The sequence below is a fragment of the Cygnus olor genome, chromosome 4 (assembly GCF_009769625.2).
Source record: "Cygnus olor isolate bCygOlo1 chromosome 4, bCygOlo1.pri.v2, whole genome shotgun sequence".
In the NCBI taxonomy this organism is placed as follows: Eukaryota; Metazoa; Chordata; class Aves; order Anseriformes; family Anatidae; genus Cygnus; species Cygnus olor.
The window spans coordinates 11,352,825-11,370,289 of NC_049172.1; positions in this window are offsets into that span (position 1 = coordinate 11,352,825).

The window sequence follows — 17,465 nt, forward strand, 5'->3', positions numbered from 1 at the left end:
AGGTGTGCCAAAAGTTTGGGTTTTCCATTTGATATCATTTTATTTTACTGTTTTATTGTATCTTTAATGTGTAGGATTCTACTGTGCAAGTGAAACCCCTGCCATTTTGTGATATAACATGTTAAAGAAGAAATGCAGCTGTGCTCCCTTTCAGAGACTTTATTTCCCTCTTCTTCTCATTCATAATAAAAGCCTGTAAAACCTTTTGTATGTAGACCACAGTCTAATGAGCAATCTCATTGAAAGGCTAACATAAACTATTTCATGTGAGTGCTTCTCTTTCTGAGCTCTACATATGAGATTTTTGAATTAATACCATTACCTGAATTAGCATCTGTCATTCCATATTTTTAGAAATCCCAAGATAAAAAGGGAGGTAAATTACTCTTGACCATATTTGCAAATTAAATGCAAGCTGGCTTTAAAAAAAATAGTTGCAGCTGGTATATACTGTGTTTATTATACAATCAACTTGCCTAATAACAAAAAAAAGCTTGTATTCTTCCTTCTATTACCACACTGCAAGTGTTAATTATGCCTCTGCAGTCAATGCAGCAACTGCAGATTTCCACCAGTTCAGAGAAAAGCAATGTAAAAGAATCTGGCTTTTGGTGGCTGGAAAATTTCATTACAACAGTGCTTTTCCCCTCTTTGAATACTCTTAAATGAACATTGATTATTAATATAATTTTATTAATAAATGTCTTGGCTGTTGATCACAAGTTAAAATTAGTTGAAGTTGTTTTTATTTAGCAGAATAACCTTGGACTGTAAGAAACACTGGGTATCAGTTTTCAGATTGCTGCATGCTGGATCTAAATCCCAAGTTCATCATAAATAGTATTTCAGCATTAGTTCACATCCAAGTGCTGCTTGTCTCAGTGCAAACTGAAGATAGGGGAAGGTAAGCGCTTAGACGCATTTGGTAAAACTTAGGTAGAAAAAGGTTCAAAATTATCCTGAAAACTCCTACTCAACACGCTGCTTACTCCCTTATGCATAAATCCACAGATGCTACTGTTTTTTCACTAGTTGTATTAAAATGTTACTGAAATCCCCCAATATTGGGCTAGCCTCATGGATTTTTTTTGTAAAATTTAAATGTTAGCATTGGAGCAGAAACCAAACCTCAGGTTCCGAGTCCATGGATTATTAAGTGACTCCTCCTGGAGTCTACATTCATTACTGTTGCACACATATTCTTCCATTCAATGAATCTTAAATTTAATATATATTGGCACATTGAGCAGGAGGGATGGAGGAGTCGCTTCTTCTCCTATGAGAACACAGGGTGGTAAAAAACGCTTTGCTGGGAGGTGGAAGATACGGCCTGAAGATGTAGCTGACCTCCTGGTGGGCATTCAAATCAACAGTCTACATTACTTTTAAAGAGCAGTACCCTTCTCCTCACAGAAGAGCTATCACTTCTTGGTTCTCTAGAAGAAAGAGAACAGCCTTTGTCTTCAGGGTCTCAGCTGTGGCTCTCCAGATGGGGCAAGCACTTTACAGAAGCCTGAGTAAGCTGAGCAAAGCTGGGATTTTAGAAACACTTTTGTACTTAATATCTGCTAATGGTGCACACTCAGTTCTGTGACTTTAGACAAATCCTTGCTCATCTCATTGAATAATTTTAGTCATCTCTGGGGACTTTAAACTCTCCCCCAGCAAAGTGAATGGGAGTATCAGGTTTGCTCTGTTCTGCGGTTAGACGGCACATTCACTTCGGCAGAGCTACTGTTGATTCTTCAGATTATTAAACAGCTTCTATAAGCTCACCTCTGCTACACTGCTGTGGTCTGTCTCACTGCTTTTTATCATCCTCACTCTTGAAGGTTTACTAGTAGTAAGGCTGTCCTTACCCTTAGAGTAGTCTGAAACTGCCAGAATCCATAGGGGCTGGCCAGCCAAGAATGAGTGAGGTCAAGGACTTCACAGCCAGATCATTTTCTCTGACTATGCCGGCAGCTAAAGCATCTGTAAAACACTGCTCAGCCCATGGGCTGTATGTCTGCTTAGCATGCAGTGTCAAAAGCAAAATGGGTAAAAAATATGAGTTTCTATATGAGAAAGCTGCCATTTGGTAGCATTTTATTCCACTAGCATGGCTACTGCTGGGAGAATTTAGCTTTCCTGTCTCTCAGATAAATTACATTTATGTTGAGATAGTATTTCACATTACTTCCAGTACCTGGTCCAGTGGAACAACCACTTTGCTTTCTTCTCTCGTATACAGACAGGATAGGGCAGCACTAAGATCATGAAAATAGACATAGAATCAGGAAGAAGAATAACTTATGTAACTCTGCCATGGTGGAAAAAGTTCTCATCAACTTATATAGCTCTAAACCCCCTCTATATAAGAAGAGAAAGTGAAGTCTCTTTTTCTTCTCATAATATTTTCCCTATCGGCTCCCAAAGTAAGCACTAGGCTTCTGAGCAGTTCTGAATTCCCATATTCATTGTTTTAAAAGTTAACAGCATGTATCCAATGTATATGGCTGGTTAGCATGAATTGATAGGACATGGTATAAGAGATGCCATCATGTTCTAAGTGGCTACATATAGATAGAAATCATAGAATGGCCTGGGCTGGAAGGGACCTCAGAGATCATCCAGTTCCAACTCCCCTGCCATAGGCAGGGACACCACCCACTAGATCAGGTTGCTCAGGGCCTCATCTAACATGGTCTTGAACACCTCCAGGAATGGGGCATCCAAGACCTCTCTGGGCAACTTGTTCCAGTGCCTCACCAACCTCGGAGTGAAAAATTTCCTTCTAACCTCTAATCTAAATCTCCCCTCTTTTAGTTTAAAACCATCCCCCCTTGTCCTATCATTTTATAAGAACCCTTTATGTATTGAAAGGCCACAATGTGATGTCCGCAGAGCCTTCTCTTCTCCAGGCTGAACATCCCCAGCTCTCTCAGCCTATCTTCGTAGGAGAGGTGCTCCTATATAACTGATATAAGCATTGTGTAGAACATTTCTCCAGAAAAATCAACATTGTATGTTCACATTGTAAATCTAAAATAAAATTCAGTGAATAAATAAGATTCCTTTAGGTTTATTTTGACTGCGAAACACCACTATATCCCTCTCAAAAACAATTCCTTTGAATCTTTGCTTAGAACATTAGTAACAGGAAAAATCATCACCTTATGTGGAAAGGAGATAACAGCACAGGGATTTTCAAATTAAAGGTCAGTATGTGCAGTTTGCATGGTTACTGCATGAGTTCTTCTTGGTTTTGGTGACTCAGCTACAATCTAGGTGCTAAGGCAAAGAGTCATATTCCATCTTTAGCACCATCCTTGATCAAACTAAACAATAGCCTATAGTATCTCAGCAAACCTTTCCTATAATATCATGTCACAGCTGTGATTTGAAAGTGATTCCAATACATTCTTCTTCTTTGACTGTGAGCAAGTTTTTAGCCCAAAATGGCACATTTTTAGGCATAAATATATATTTTTTCATATTGAAAATATCTTTATGTGGGAACTGTGGCAGCTGATTGCTCTCTGCTTTGCCCTCTCTAACTTCAGCCTATCCTTAAGGCAAAGGTGATATCAAGCAAGTAGGAATTGGTGTGGTCTGGCTTCTAGAGTTTTCTTTCCAAAATTGGTTTTTATGCAAATAAAGCAAACAAGCACTAGGATTTCCTAGAACAAAATAAATAACTTGCTGCAGAGCTCTAATCTTGGCCATTTCCTTCCCTGTATTACTTCCCAAGTATGATGGAGACAGTGATCTTTGGTGAGCGTCATGGCCTCTTTTTAGCAGCCTCCACCAGATTCAGATAAAAGTCGGTTTAGCTTAGGAAATGCCTGCAATATTCTGGAGATCAAACCATTTGCATGGGCCTAGAAATCAGTGAAGACAAAGGAAAACAACAGTTACTTTTATAGCTTTCAGAACCAACACTAAGAAAAGCTTGGCTAACCCCCAGTGTCAAGGCTTTGCCTTTCTTGCATTTAATTCAGGAGAGTGTGGCAAGCTGTGGAATAAGTAATCATTTCTGAAGGACAGAAATTTCCTGGATGCACTTTTAATCTGTCTGGTGGTGTGACATTCCCACGCATATCTGCTAGTGAGAAAGCTTCGTTAGCAACACTCTGTGAAAAACAAACTGTGCTGCTAGAGATAAGCCCCAAGAAGCTCCCATGCTAGTTCATTTCCTAGTATATTGATCAATAATATTCTGTGGAAACCAGAGCTGTGACAAAAAATAAAAATAAAATAAAAAGGAGTAAGAAATTCCTCTGTTGGTACCACCCATTTAAATCTACAGTGGGCTGCTTTCTCTCAGTGGAGGATAGCACCACAAGAGAGATCATTAGGAACCTCATGAACATTAGAGCTGCAGGTGCCTGGAAGAATGACATTCACCTGAAAACTAGAAGTAACTGAACCCCTTTCTTACAATGGCAGGTCATCAAATAGTGCTAATTCCTCCAGGACATGAATTATCTCTGTTTTGCAAGTTGCATTCAGCATGTGTTTCTCCCTTTGGAAAAAATGGTCGCTGGGTTTGCATGTATTTTTGCTTTACATTGGTGGAAATGAGAAGAGAGATCAGGATGCTTCCATATGGCTTTTGCTGCAAAAAGAAGGGAACAGGTAAGGGACAGGTGACTGAAGAGGAACAAGGCATCAAGCAGAAAGGACACTGAAAGAGGCAAAGAAAAAGAGGTGACAATTAAGGAGATAGTGACAGTCCTAGAAAGGGAATCCTTTACTAAATTTTGGATTTGCATCTTTGATTAGGCTGACTTAGACCTCAGAGTTTCTTTTAATTCCAAGCTTTTCCTGACAAGGATGAAACAAGAAATTTCAACAAGTAGAACACCAGAATGAGCCCTACACTGCTTTGTCTCCTGGTGGTCTCCACAGAGGTCCCTCTCTTTCCTTATACTGCATGCCACTGCCAGGATGTATAGAAACAGGCAGATGAAACTTGATAAATGAAATGTGCATTGGATCTTTTGCCAGCCTCACAAACATGAGCAGAGTGTCCAGTGTCCAGTGAGAGGCCTTCTCAACTTTGTTTCCTCCTTTCCATTTAATTCTTTGTATTTCCTGAATATAATAAAGGATACCTAGGGCGTTTCAAAAGTTGCAGCCAGAAACAACCCAAAATTACCAAGTTACTGGTGGGTCTGTCAGACTGTGTAAGGAGCAACCCGCAGTTGCTTATGCCTGCATGCTGGAATAATCAGATTGAAGCAATAGTTGATATTCCTCCCATCACTGTGTTTCTTTTAACTGCTGTTTCCATGACAAATATACAGTCTTGGCTTTCTACAAGCACACTCTTTTATCACTTCTCTTGTAGATATGTATTTCAAGGAAAAATAGATTTTTTTCTCCCTCTTGAGCACCTCAATCTGGAGTGAGAGTCTCAGCTACTTAAAGGGACAGTGAAAGGCCCTTTGCTTTTTTTAAGCATAATTCATGTTGTGCAAGATACACAAAGAGCAAGTCTAAATGAATGCAATCAATGAAAAATGCTCTATGAAAATCTGCATGTGATTTCCTAAGACCATAAGCGTTCTGATCATTATGTTTTATTTTTCTACATTTTGCTTATTTGATTCACCTATGGGTCAATTTTATTCTCTTTATTTTATGCACAGGATCAACCTGTTTCCATTTTCCAGCACTGAGGCCCCAGTCTTGCAGATGGAAGTGCAGATAGATGTGAAGGCCCTCCATCATGCATGTGTCTCAGTTCCAAACTGGCTGGGGCATTAGTGGAGTAGTCCTCTAAAAAGGAAAGTGAGAATACAGCTGTGGGCCCTTCAGTCTACATAAATTTAAATCCAAGTTTATCCATAATCCTGCCTCCTAATTTTTGCTGCTGTGCCTGATGTTTGCTCAGCTTTGGCTGGATACATGGCTGAAGCTTGTTGCTGCTCGTAGCAAAACTACATGTACAAACTGCACAGGAATAAACATGGCAGTCTCTATTTTTTGAAATGAGCTTTGGTTTGATAATGACACTGTAGTTCAGTAGGGAAAGAACTGATTTGCCTGGTGTTTCCCAACTGGCATCTCTGTGACTTGAAGTATCTCCAGAAGTCCCTTCCAACCCCTATGATTCTGTGATCCTGTGAAGTACATTAGGTCAAGATATAGTAGTGTTGTAATTTCACTCACCTGTGACTCAGGGGTAAGCTGAGTATCCCTGATCTACACGTTACAGGGGAATCTGTAAAAGGAGCTATCTCCAGATCAGAGCAGTCCTGAGGCAGAGAGGTATTTTGTCTAGCTGGATCTGTAAGCAGGTTTTTACATGAATAAGCTTGGTAGAAGAGATGAAGATGCTGAATGCCTTCACAAGAGATTAATATGATTTGCAATGACTGGCTGGAGCCAGTTTCCAACACTGGTTTTGATTTAAGCTGCTCAGTTTCTTTCACAGAATTTATCATGTTTTTCTCCATTTTTCTCTACTTATAAAAATACTAGGGGATCTATGTTCCTTACAACTGGGCATTTGAGGATAGGGCAAATTACCTCTGGATGTGTCCAGTGAGATCATATTTTAAGTTTCCAGTCAGAAAATGGTTTATGGCCACGGGGAAAGCCTAAAAACCTGGATTTATTTTGTCAGAAAAGAGATGACAAACCGGCTGAAACTTACCCTTCATTGTAGCCTTTGATGAAAGATTTTGAAAATATCTTTCATATCCAGATTTTAAACCTTACATTCTGTCACTCTGTGCATTGCTACTATTTAAGACTGTGCTTTGTTTTTCCAGAAACCTTAGTTATGTGTGAAGCTTGTGTATGCTGAAGGCTTTTCAAAGCGCTCTGCTTTTTCAAGGAGAAGGTTACTGTTCCAAGACCTAGGAACAAGCCCTCTGTTATTTACAGAGAAGCTTTCACCATCATATGGAAAATAGATTTGTGAGACTTTTCCCTGGCCCATACCATTAACTCTATTCCTAAAAAATTAGCTAGCAGACCTGACATGCCCTGAGAGAAAAATGAAAGAGGGCAAGAGGAACCTCTGTGTGTAATCTCCAGTTTGAACAATTGTTGATCTGTCATAGTGCCTAATTTTTTCCCTGGAACCAAAAAGCAAAGGAGGGGTGACTAATGTACTGTGCAACAGTTGCTGCAGCTGGGAGTTTAGATTTGGATTGGTGCCTGAAGAAGCTTAATTTAGAAAATAATGAGCTTTGGGAGTAAGTGTTATATCTAAATATGTATGTATGCTCATGTAGTAGCCATGACACAGTAAGTACACGAGTGCTTGGATTTCAAAGGTCTCTCTTTCCCAGCTGTATCAATAAGAGGAAAATGGGAGGTTAAGAGAGAGTCAAAGGAGATAGGAGCAAGTAGTAATGGCCACCAGCTACTAATTTCAAATGAAAGAGCTGGAAAACCTTGTACTAAGTGAATAAGCATGATTTCTAATTTCACATCTGGCTTCTTGGTTTTGTTTACACTTTCAGATTGAATCACCAGCAGAATGCCAGTAAATCTACAGAAAAGGTGTATTTATTTTTAAAAAATAGAAATAATAATAACATCTCATTTCATCAAAATGCTTTTCCTTTTCTGATGTTAGAAAATCCACAAATTAATAACTGTGTTTTCATTTCCACACCAGTCACCAGTGGTGAAAAGATGAAAGGGAAATAGAAAGAAGAGAAACAAATTGAGTAACTGAGAAAAGGCTTTCAAAATAAAAATTCCTCACAGAATAAAAAAAGTGAATGTAAAATTGCTCCACTTTATCCGCTAAGGAATTTAAATTTCAAAGCTTCTTGTGAAACCCTTTTTCTCTCTTCTATCAACTCTGCTTAGAGCTAGACTGGAGATGAATTGAACCCAATATGTTTTATCATTTGTAGCTGAAAGGTGAGACCTGCTACCATCTCTTTTAGCAACTGAGGAATGTAAGGTCTCAGTGTGACACTGAGCACGGTGTTCCTACAGGAGGTACAGCAATATGGGCCTGTCTGATCTATATTCTAAGAGTGCCTTTAAATCCTTCTGAAAAGATCAGGCAGCCTCCCTGATCCTTGGCAGGAAGGCACTGAGATTTGCTCAAGCCATCTACATCATATTCAGACATTGAAAAAGAAAAGGAAAAGACGTTTTCCAAGTGTTGAGCAATTGGATTATTCAAACCTGGTGCAGGCGTAGCAAAAGGGCTTTGGGAACATGGCCTGTTAGAGTGCCCAAGGTGAACCCATTTGGGAATGAATACCCAGAGGAACTAGGAGTGACCAAGGCTTCACCTTCCCTTTAAGAAGTTAAATGGTTGATCCATCGTTTCCATTTCTCAAGGGAACAGGAAGCATCTATTATGGAAAACCCCGGGGTTTTCATTGGAAGTCACATTGTTGGGCCATAGTGCCAGGATCCTTCAGAGACCTAGAAACAACAAAGCAGCCACTAATTTGACCAGCTGCTTCATGGCCTGGGAGGAAGTTGACCTTGACTTCATATATTGTATTGCAGTGAATATCACTGGTAGGAAAGGCTCTGTAAGATTTCTACATGACTTTAAGCTCTTCCAATCTAATTTTGATGGAGAGAGAAATCCTGCTCTTTCAACATCTGCAGAACTTCTTTCTCCAGCTGATCCCACTGCATGTGCATGTTACTTTCCACTCCTGGGGAATATCAGAGCTCTGAGCCCTTTGGAGGCTGATTATTTTTATCTCCCCCAGCTCTTTTCTATTTAGAGGAAGGGGAGTGGTGTAGATGCTTCTCCTTTCCCATTTGTACCAAACAGCTTCTGAAATGTCTGGACTTGTTCTGGCTTCCCTGAAGCTTTGTTTTAGATTGTTTGGTTGCAACAATTGCCTAATGACCAGGTAACTATAGCCAACCTGATTTTAGTGTTTGCTAGCTTTGTAAAATTGTGTGAAGTAACACTGACTGTTATCTGTAATTAACACACAGCACTAGCAAGTAGATATTATGTATAGAATGAATTATCTGTGGTCCTCAAATAAAATGCAGTATAAAGGACAACAGGCATGGGATTAGAGTGGAAAATTTAAAGGATCGGCACAGGATATCAGAGGCCCCAGGGACTGTGAACAACTCAGCTCTGGCCAGTTATTGGTTTTACACATAAGGTGTGTTCCCCTTTCTGCTCATGACAGGATTTGAAGTATATCAGCCTGATGGAGAATTCAAGTAATCTGGTCTTTATTTGGATGCAACACACTGGTAACATGCGGAGCAGAGTCTGTAGTGCTAGTAGTAAACTGGAAGTAGCAGGAGAAAAAAAATAAATCTGTATGTGCTGCAAGTGCAGCACAAGGCTTGCCAGTAACCAGTGCCGTTAATCAGGGGTGTTTCCAACTGCTGGAGGGGCAGTCTCATTCTTGTAAAAGGACTCTCTGTTAATGACATGAGTTGTGGATTGAAAACCCAAAGAAAATGTAACAGAACAGAGTGGGTGACACTGTGCCTGGCTGCCTGGGAAGCTCTCTGGGTTTATGGAATGGGTTGCAAGGTCTTCTGGGAAGTGCAAGCGTGGCAAATTTACGAGGCATAGTAAAATGAAATGACAATAGCTAATTACTGGCTTTGCAAACTACTTGAACTGAACAGCATATTTTACTGTCATGTGGCAGGAGGGGCACCCAAGATCTTTGTTTACAATTGAGCGTGAGCCACGCTTACCCCTTGCAACAATAAATTTTCCCTATGAGCCCCGTTCAATTTCTACATGTTCTGCTTCACTGTTGGTTTGCCACAGCCACATTTGCTGAGTTTCAGTCGGTCCTAACTGATAAATTTGTGAGACAGAGGGGTAGAAAAGACAGCAGTACTTTCAGGATGGTAGCTGTTGCTGTGCGACAAAATATACTTACCTAAAACAGTAGGCAACAGCCTTCCTGAAGTCATCCAGGGAATCTCCGCAGGCTATATAAAAGAATACAGGAACACCTGACTGAAGGGGCATCATGATGTTGAATAACCCACAGTAGAAGGCGTATAATACATTTAGAGGAATGACAGGCTCTGTGTGCACTGTCTGCAGCATGCCTCAGCATTCAGTCCTGCTGTTGTCTGGATCAGGTGTGGGGTGGCAGAGTATATGCATGGATCCATTAGCCTGAGAACTGGATCTCCTTCCTAGGGCCACCAGCAAACTGGTGGAGAGGCTGGGAGGTGAGTAGGGGCCCCCAGTTTGATATTTTGATGTCTTTTTCCCTTTTCCCAGAAATAACTTTATTCTGGTGAAGCAGCTGTGCCTTGTGCACCCTTGTAAATCTGGAGGTATTACAGAGCTTAGATATCGAAATGAAATTGCATACTGAAGATGGTGATGGCTAGAGTGTACACAAAGAAAATTACATATTCTAGCATGCAGCATTGACCTGAGTGCTAATGGTGCAGTCAGGCTAACCTGTAATGCAGGGTTTGAGACTTTTTTCATCTGCTGTTGTGATTACAGATCACAGACAGTCTGTGGTTACAGACAGCCTATTGATGGCAGAGAAGAAAATTGGGAGAACCAGAGCTGATTGAGAGACCAGGACTACTTGAGAGAGCAATGCATTTAGCAGTCATGATAGAAACAATAGAATACGGTTAAGCAAGTTGCAGTATTTTTTGTAATTGTAAGGAGAGAACAAGGTATTTCTTGCAATAAAACTGTTAGTATAAGTCCACAAAGGCAATGCTTTCCATCTGAGAAACTGATGAAGATCAAATGTGTTTTTATCAACATGCCTGCATAGGCACACGTAGAAAGACTTGAATGTGTTGGAGTGAGGAAACTCAGTCTGGGAGTCTGCATAGCTGAACTGATAGAAAATTCAGCCCTGCTAAAAGGCTCAATGTAATGTACAGCTTCCAGATATAAATGTACATGCAAACAAAAGGGCCCTCTCCAACCAAGGCTATTCCACACTGACAGGCCTAGCTAAGGAAGAATTTCATTTGCCATGTTGATGCAGCCTATATGAGGCACTTAGCGAGTCTCATTTACAGAGTAGGTCAACAGCCTGCTTGCCTCCTCCAAGCTACTGTCTCCATGCTTTAACTTAGTTGTGGTTGAATCATCCTTCAGTCTAGTTTTGCAACCTTTCTCGCCTTCTTTCTAGATGTGTGAACTGCAATTAACATTAGGAACTTGACTCAACATTTTTTTACCAGGTTCTAAGCTCTGAGATGCTGTGCAGTGTCCTTACATTTCCTATCCTCTATTATACTCTGTCAGTTACAACCTTGTCTCTCTCTTCCAATGTACAAAATTTGCAGAGAGGGACATGAAGAATATGTCACTATGTTGTGGCTGAAGAAGTGGTTCAGTAACTTAGCAGACTCATCAAACTGTTTTCTCCAAAGGATTAACGCTTCTCAGTGTTCAACCTCTTGCTACGTTCTTTATAGTTTTTAGATAATGAAACTCTTCAGTCAAGCAAAATTCATCAAGTTCAATGAGAATTAGACAAATGAAATTTCTCTCGGTTCCTTATTCCGTTACCTTAACAACCAGTACATATACCTCACAACTAAAATTTCCATCAGAAGTGCCTCCCTGTTCCACATATATTTCCGTTCTGAATATTCATAAAGAATAATACTAGATATCAAATATTGACATAATTGTACGTGCCTATTTTCCCATAGGAATTCATAACGTCAGATACCAAGCAGTTTGCCTGCCAAGTTGTTTTTTTTGAATTTACCTGAAAAAAGGTCAAAAAGGGAAAACTTCCTGTTTAAGAAATTTAACACCAAAGACAAGGTTGCAAAATGGATGAAATTAATGAGAATTCTCCATTTTCTCCAACAGCTTTACATAAGACAGGTGTGTTTTTCAAAAATAATTTCCTTGAGAAGCAACCAGTAACCAAAACAGAATTAACAACTCTCAATTTCTTTTTAAGATTTTTCTTTTTCTTCTTTATGAAGTAGTTTCTCTAAACAAAACAACTGGTAGCTCAGGTTCAGCTATGCAGTTTGCTGGCTTACTTAGCAAAACTCTTAAAATGTTTTTGAACATCTTGGATTTAAAAAAAAAGAAAGATTTAAAAAGAAAAAATAGCGTCCTTCTGTTTTGTGAAATAAAGCAACTAATACTACACTAGGAGTACCAGAATTCCTTTATCATCACTGAAAATCTTTTCTTCATATTAGTTGGTATGACTTTTACAAAATACTTGAAGCTAGCTGTGCTAGTTATCTTTAAAACTAACCCCTATTTCCTCTGTTAGTAGTAGTAAAGTTAACTCAGACATGGAAGAAGAGGTATTATTGTTGCAGAATTATAATACAATAGTTATGTTTTCTGCAAATATTGGAAATAGTACAATAAAGCCGTACTGAATTTATCCTGCAGTACAAGGACATTATCTTTCTACAATCCCAATCCCACATTTTTACCAACAAAATAGACATATAGAGACATTCTGTAAGTGATAAGAAATGAACCTTTTCTCATTCTGTAGCTGTGCCCATTTGTACAACTCAGAAGAAAGGAAAGTGAGTTGTACAAAGTACATTGATGGATTCATTGTTTCATTGCTGGAGAACAGCATTCAAATTAGTTTAGGCCATATGACTACATTTTTTTCTTTTATTCACAATTGCATTAGGGAGATTTGCCTCAGTGAATCTACATTACTGTTCTAAATCAGATCAGGAGAGCACTTCTGGAGCAGACCTCCCACTCTGCCTGACTTACTGACTTGCATCACAGACCTGTCTCAGGGTACATAAACTTTTTTCACTTGGATGAAAGTAAACGAAAGATGTGTTCATTGCACTCGTGGGTATTCTGTCCATGGGACAAATTAGAGCTAGCCTAGAATATCTTTATCTGAAATACATATGGTTGGTATGTATTTGGTATAACATTTGGTTGGTTGGTTGGTTTGCTCTCCCTCCCTCCCTCCCTCCCTCCCTCCCTCCCTTCCTTCCTTCCTTCCTTCCTTCCTTCCTTCCTTCCTTCCTTCCTTCCTTCCTTCTTCCTTTCTTCCTTCCTTCCTGTAGCTGGACTAACTGATAGCCCCAATCGGACAAGTACAGTCAAATCGGGATCACTGAAGTCAAAAGCAGCCAAAGGTGGTTTGGGACGACAAAAATGTGTCAAATCTACAAAATTATAACATTATGTTTGTTCAGAAGGTTCTGGATGGGAGCAATATAACTGACTTGTGAAAAAAAATGTAAAGACACTGGAAATGCTGTTCTCAGGCTGAGATGGCTTAATGAGGCGTCAACGTCTCATTTTCTTATTGATGGTGTTAGTATCTCACAGCACAGATGACCCCTGCAGACTGAATTATTATCCACAGTAGACAAGAGTAGCAATGACTGAACTGCAATCTTCTAAAATCACTAAATGGAAATATAATACCCATCATTTCTTTAAGGTGTTCAGCACACTGATTTTAAGTGAAGAACATCAGTCAAATTGTAGTCAGCTTCCCAATGAGCTGAAAAGTATGTCAGCAGATACATTTCAAATTGAAACACAAGTTTGCTCATGATGGGGAATGCTTTCCTTCAGCAGAGCATTCAAGCTAGTCATAGAACAAAGAAAGATGAATTTGGCTCGTGAACAGCAAGGGAAATTATTTAAAGTTATGATTTATACCCTTTTCAAGTACTTCTGAAAGAGTTTAATATTTGAAGGGAGTTTCAGAAGTACCTAGAAATGTGGTTATAAGGACACCAGCAGAAGACAGTACTGATGACTTTATGCTACAGGTATGAACAATTTACTGCTTGGTTAGACCTTAACAGTAAATAATTATTATTAACAATTGATTCAAACATTGAAAACGTATTAGCTTTTTATAAACAGTTTACATACAAATTCTTAGCATAGATTGTAGCCAAAACAGTCTTATGTATGAGAGGGTCCTGATTAGGGCCATAAACCCTGCTGCTAGCCTCTGTTGTTCCTAACAAAACCAAAGCAGCACTGTTCCTGACAGCATGGAAAGGAAGATATTGAATGGGGGTGTGTGGTGTGTGAAAGGATGCATCAAGATCAATGCATCTTGACATCGATATTTTTGAGCAACTGCATAAGCAAGAGTCTTTTAATTGTGTAGCAAATCAGATCAATCTCTATCAGAGAAACTTGAAATTACAGCAACAAAGGCAGCATCTTGTGGTGCGTTAGCCATGGGTTGAACACATGCAAACCTGGACAGCAAACAGCAGAGAAAATTACAGTGGAAGCTGGAGAGAAACAACCCATTCTCTAATCTAAGTTCAGTGAGGAAGGGAAAAAAATAAAATAAAAATAAAATAAAATAAAATAAAATAAAAGCTACAGTGATGCTAAACTCTCATTTTGCAGGGCAATTAGTACCTAGGCAGGCAGTGATCTGTGATTATTGGTTGCTGCGAATGGTTCACCTGTTTCACTCTCACTTGTCCTTCTCACATCCTTCATCTATGCTTTATTTGCCTGTTTGTACCTTGTCACAAAACAAGCTCTTTTGAAAAAAAGGATATTTTCTGGTCTTTCTAAATATTTTATATAAAGAAGGATCATAAGATGCAGATGACCTCCTGAGACACCCTGATTCTGTAAAAGTCCTGTATCTTTCAAAACACAAAAGGAAATTTGTATTTTGGCCCAGGGAAAGACACAGATGCCCAGTATGAAAGCAGACCACTCTTTAAGTAGAGTGCAAATATCAAGGAACCGACTATTTGTTTTAAAAAGCGAGATCCAGCTGTTTCAGGCAAGATTGTCTGGATTTCTTGCACAGAGCACAAAGCAGGGCAGTGGCTACTGATGAGTCTGAGCCGCATCAATGAGTGTTGAATGCACCCTAAGGACAGAGCAAAGTGAATCATTGAGAACAATTTATTTCTTACAGCTTCTGTGTTTGTGATAACCTGAACAAAATCTAGGGATCTGAAACAACTTCAGACTTTTAGAAAGCCTTTATTTGGATTTTGTGTTTGTTATTTTCACACTCCATAGTCCAGGCAGTATCTGATTTCTCTCACTGTTACTCCTTTTTCCTTCTAAAATCCCCAAGAAAGTGTATATTTGTCTTGGTAGCAAGTTAAGGCAAGAACATTTAAATTTAAATTTGAATCAAATCCGAATCTGTAGTGGCTAAAATGAAAAACAGTACTTTTGGGAGGTTAGTGTCTGCCAAATCAGTATCATCTGAATCTGAATCTTACTAATATGTAATGTTTAGTACTGATACTATCATTAACGGTGATGAAAGTTGTATACAAGTTGGTTTACAAAAAATAATAATAAAAAACAAGCAGTATAGCTGTCCTACAGTTTCATTACTCTGGCCTTTGTGTGACAGAGAGATTATGAAATTACGTCAAAATTCCTAGACTTAATTGTCTAAATGAAAAAGTCTATTTAGACAAATAAAACAGTAGTGCTGGTTCTGGAGAAAGCTGAGTTTCAGCTGTTACAGGCAGAAATTTTGCAAACCTGGACCCTTGTCTAGATGCTTTGGGTGGTTGACCTCACTCACCCAAGCATTAAATTCTGAGTATTTCTCTATCTGACAGTGACTCACCTTACAGTCACCGATAGTACAAATGATCTGGAAAGCAAGTGCTCTTACAGTCTGGTCTGACAAACTTTTATCCTAGCAGAGGCTGAACATGATTGCTGTAACTTGCTGGGTTGGAGCACTTAAGATGATCTGATCGTCTGACAGCTTGTAGGTTAGGCCTTGGCAAATACAGCTTCTACTCTGACTTTGACAAATATTTCCTTTTTCCACTCATATCACCTTCATAAGCTGCTACAGAAATCATTTTCCTAGGGCATTGCTTCCACCATATCACCGCTCTTTTCACAGTTCTGCACTGTCCCTTGCTTTTCTTGGACAGCACACCTGAAGGTTCCTTATGGCCTGTCCTTACAGAACCTACTGCCACCTGTTTGCTGTCAACACATCGGTTCTTGCCTCTCTTCTGCCAGGTGTCTGTGACATCCAACACTAATGATTGTTTGAAAATATTTCATTCCTTCTCCCCGATCAACCTTCATGCAAGAGAAGTCATTCCCCAGACACATCTACTTATACCGCTGACAACTTGAATTGAGGCTTACTGTGACCTTTTTGTTGGGACTTTTGTTGCCACCACTTTGCTGCTTTGTGCCCCTGTGTTCTGGGTGGCCTTGTTCTCCCTTCGTCTCTTCCCTAACCAACTTATTCCATACTTAAGTGGTCTTTTGAGTCTTCTTCTCCTACCTCCTGGGCATCACTGTAAATATGAATGCTTCAAACTACTTGTGAACTGAAACAAATCGGAGAACCTAACAAAAACTAAGTGTTGCTAGTGTAGACTTTTTTCAAGATCTAAGCTTGAGGCTGTTCCTGGAATGGTAATTTAAATTAAATTTAATTTACAGGTGCATTTATTTTGTGCATGAAAATGAGGAAAAATAATCTTTTTATTATTATTATTATTTGTCTCCAGTGCTCAAGCTTAAGACTAGATCCCCTTCTGAAGAACTGTGAAACTGCTGCCTGCAGTCACTGTGTGCCCTGAGCTGCATATAGATAAATATTAATACCCTAGGTATTGCCTTAAAAATAAGGATTTTAAATCAAGACGGGTACCTAAATGTTTTGTGGCAATAAAGACATGGACATAAGGTACAGTGTGGGCTGGAGATAGAATCCCACTAATTGATTCCATGTCATTAAAAAAAAAATGGAGGCAGAGAAAATGGAATATAAGTTCTTATACAGATATTTTCCTTCATATTCTTGCTCTTCTTGATTCTCTCTGAGGAAATCTCTGGATTAGTTTCAGAATAAATGAGAATTGAATTAGACTCACAGTTAATGCTACAAAAAGTGCTGGCAATTCATGACCATGTAATGAGGTTTTGGTGATTGTACCAGTCCTAGTACAGTATGTATCTAAGGGACCTAGCTGGTTGGGGATCTTGCATGTTGGAATCAAAGAAATGAGAAGGGAATGATGTGTTGCCTTTTCCAGAGAAGACTTTAGCTTTTCCTTATGACTTAATGAGGCAAAACGTAATAAAGCAAGCTATGTAGTCTTTACCTACTTTTTCTGTATATCTTTGTTTATATATACTTTTTTTTTTTCAGACATGGAATATTCAATAACAAAATCTTCCTTCTGCGTAACAACTGTTGGTGAACATCAGTTACATAGCATGCTTTTGTTTATTAAATATGTCAGATAAAAGACTTGAAGCAATAAAGGAAACGTTTTCAGAAGCAACATGAAAAACAGGAATTTCTGTGTGAAGGTGCAATCATGTGCTTGGATTGCTTATATGTTTACCACCTCTAGGCTATTAATACCTTTGGTGACAAAACTGCAACCTGTTTGAAACTTGCCATTTTTCTTTTGTGCGATGTCTGCTTCCCCTTAAAAATTGTAGAAAGAAGACAGTTGGATAGAATGTAGTATGGTCCTGCCTGGGTTTTACACTTGTTTAAACAGTTTGCTGGTTCCTAACGTTAGTATCTAATTAAAGCTGCTGC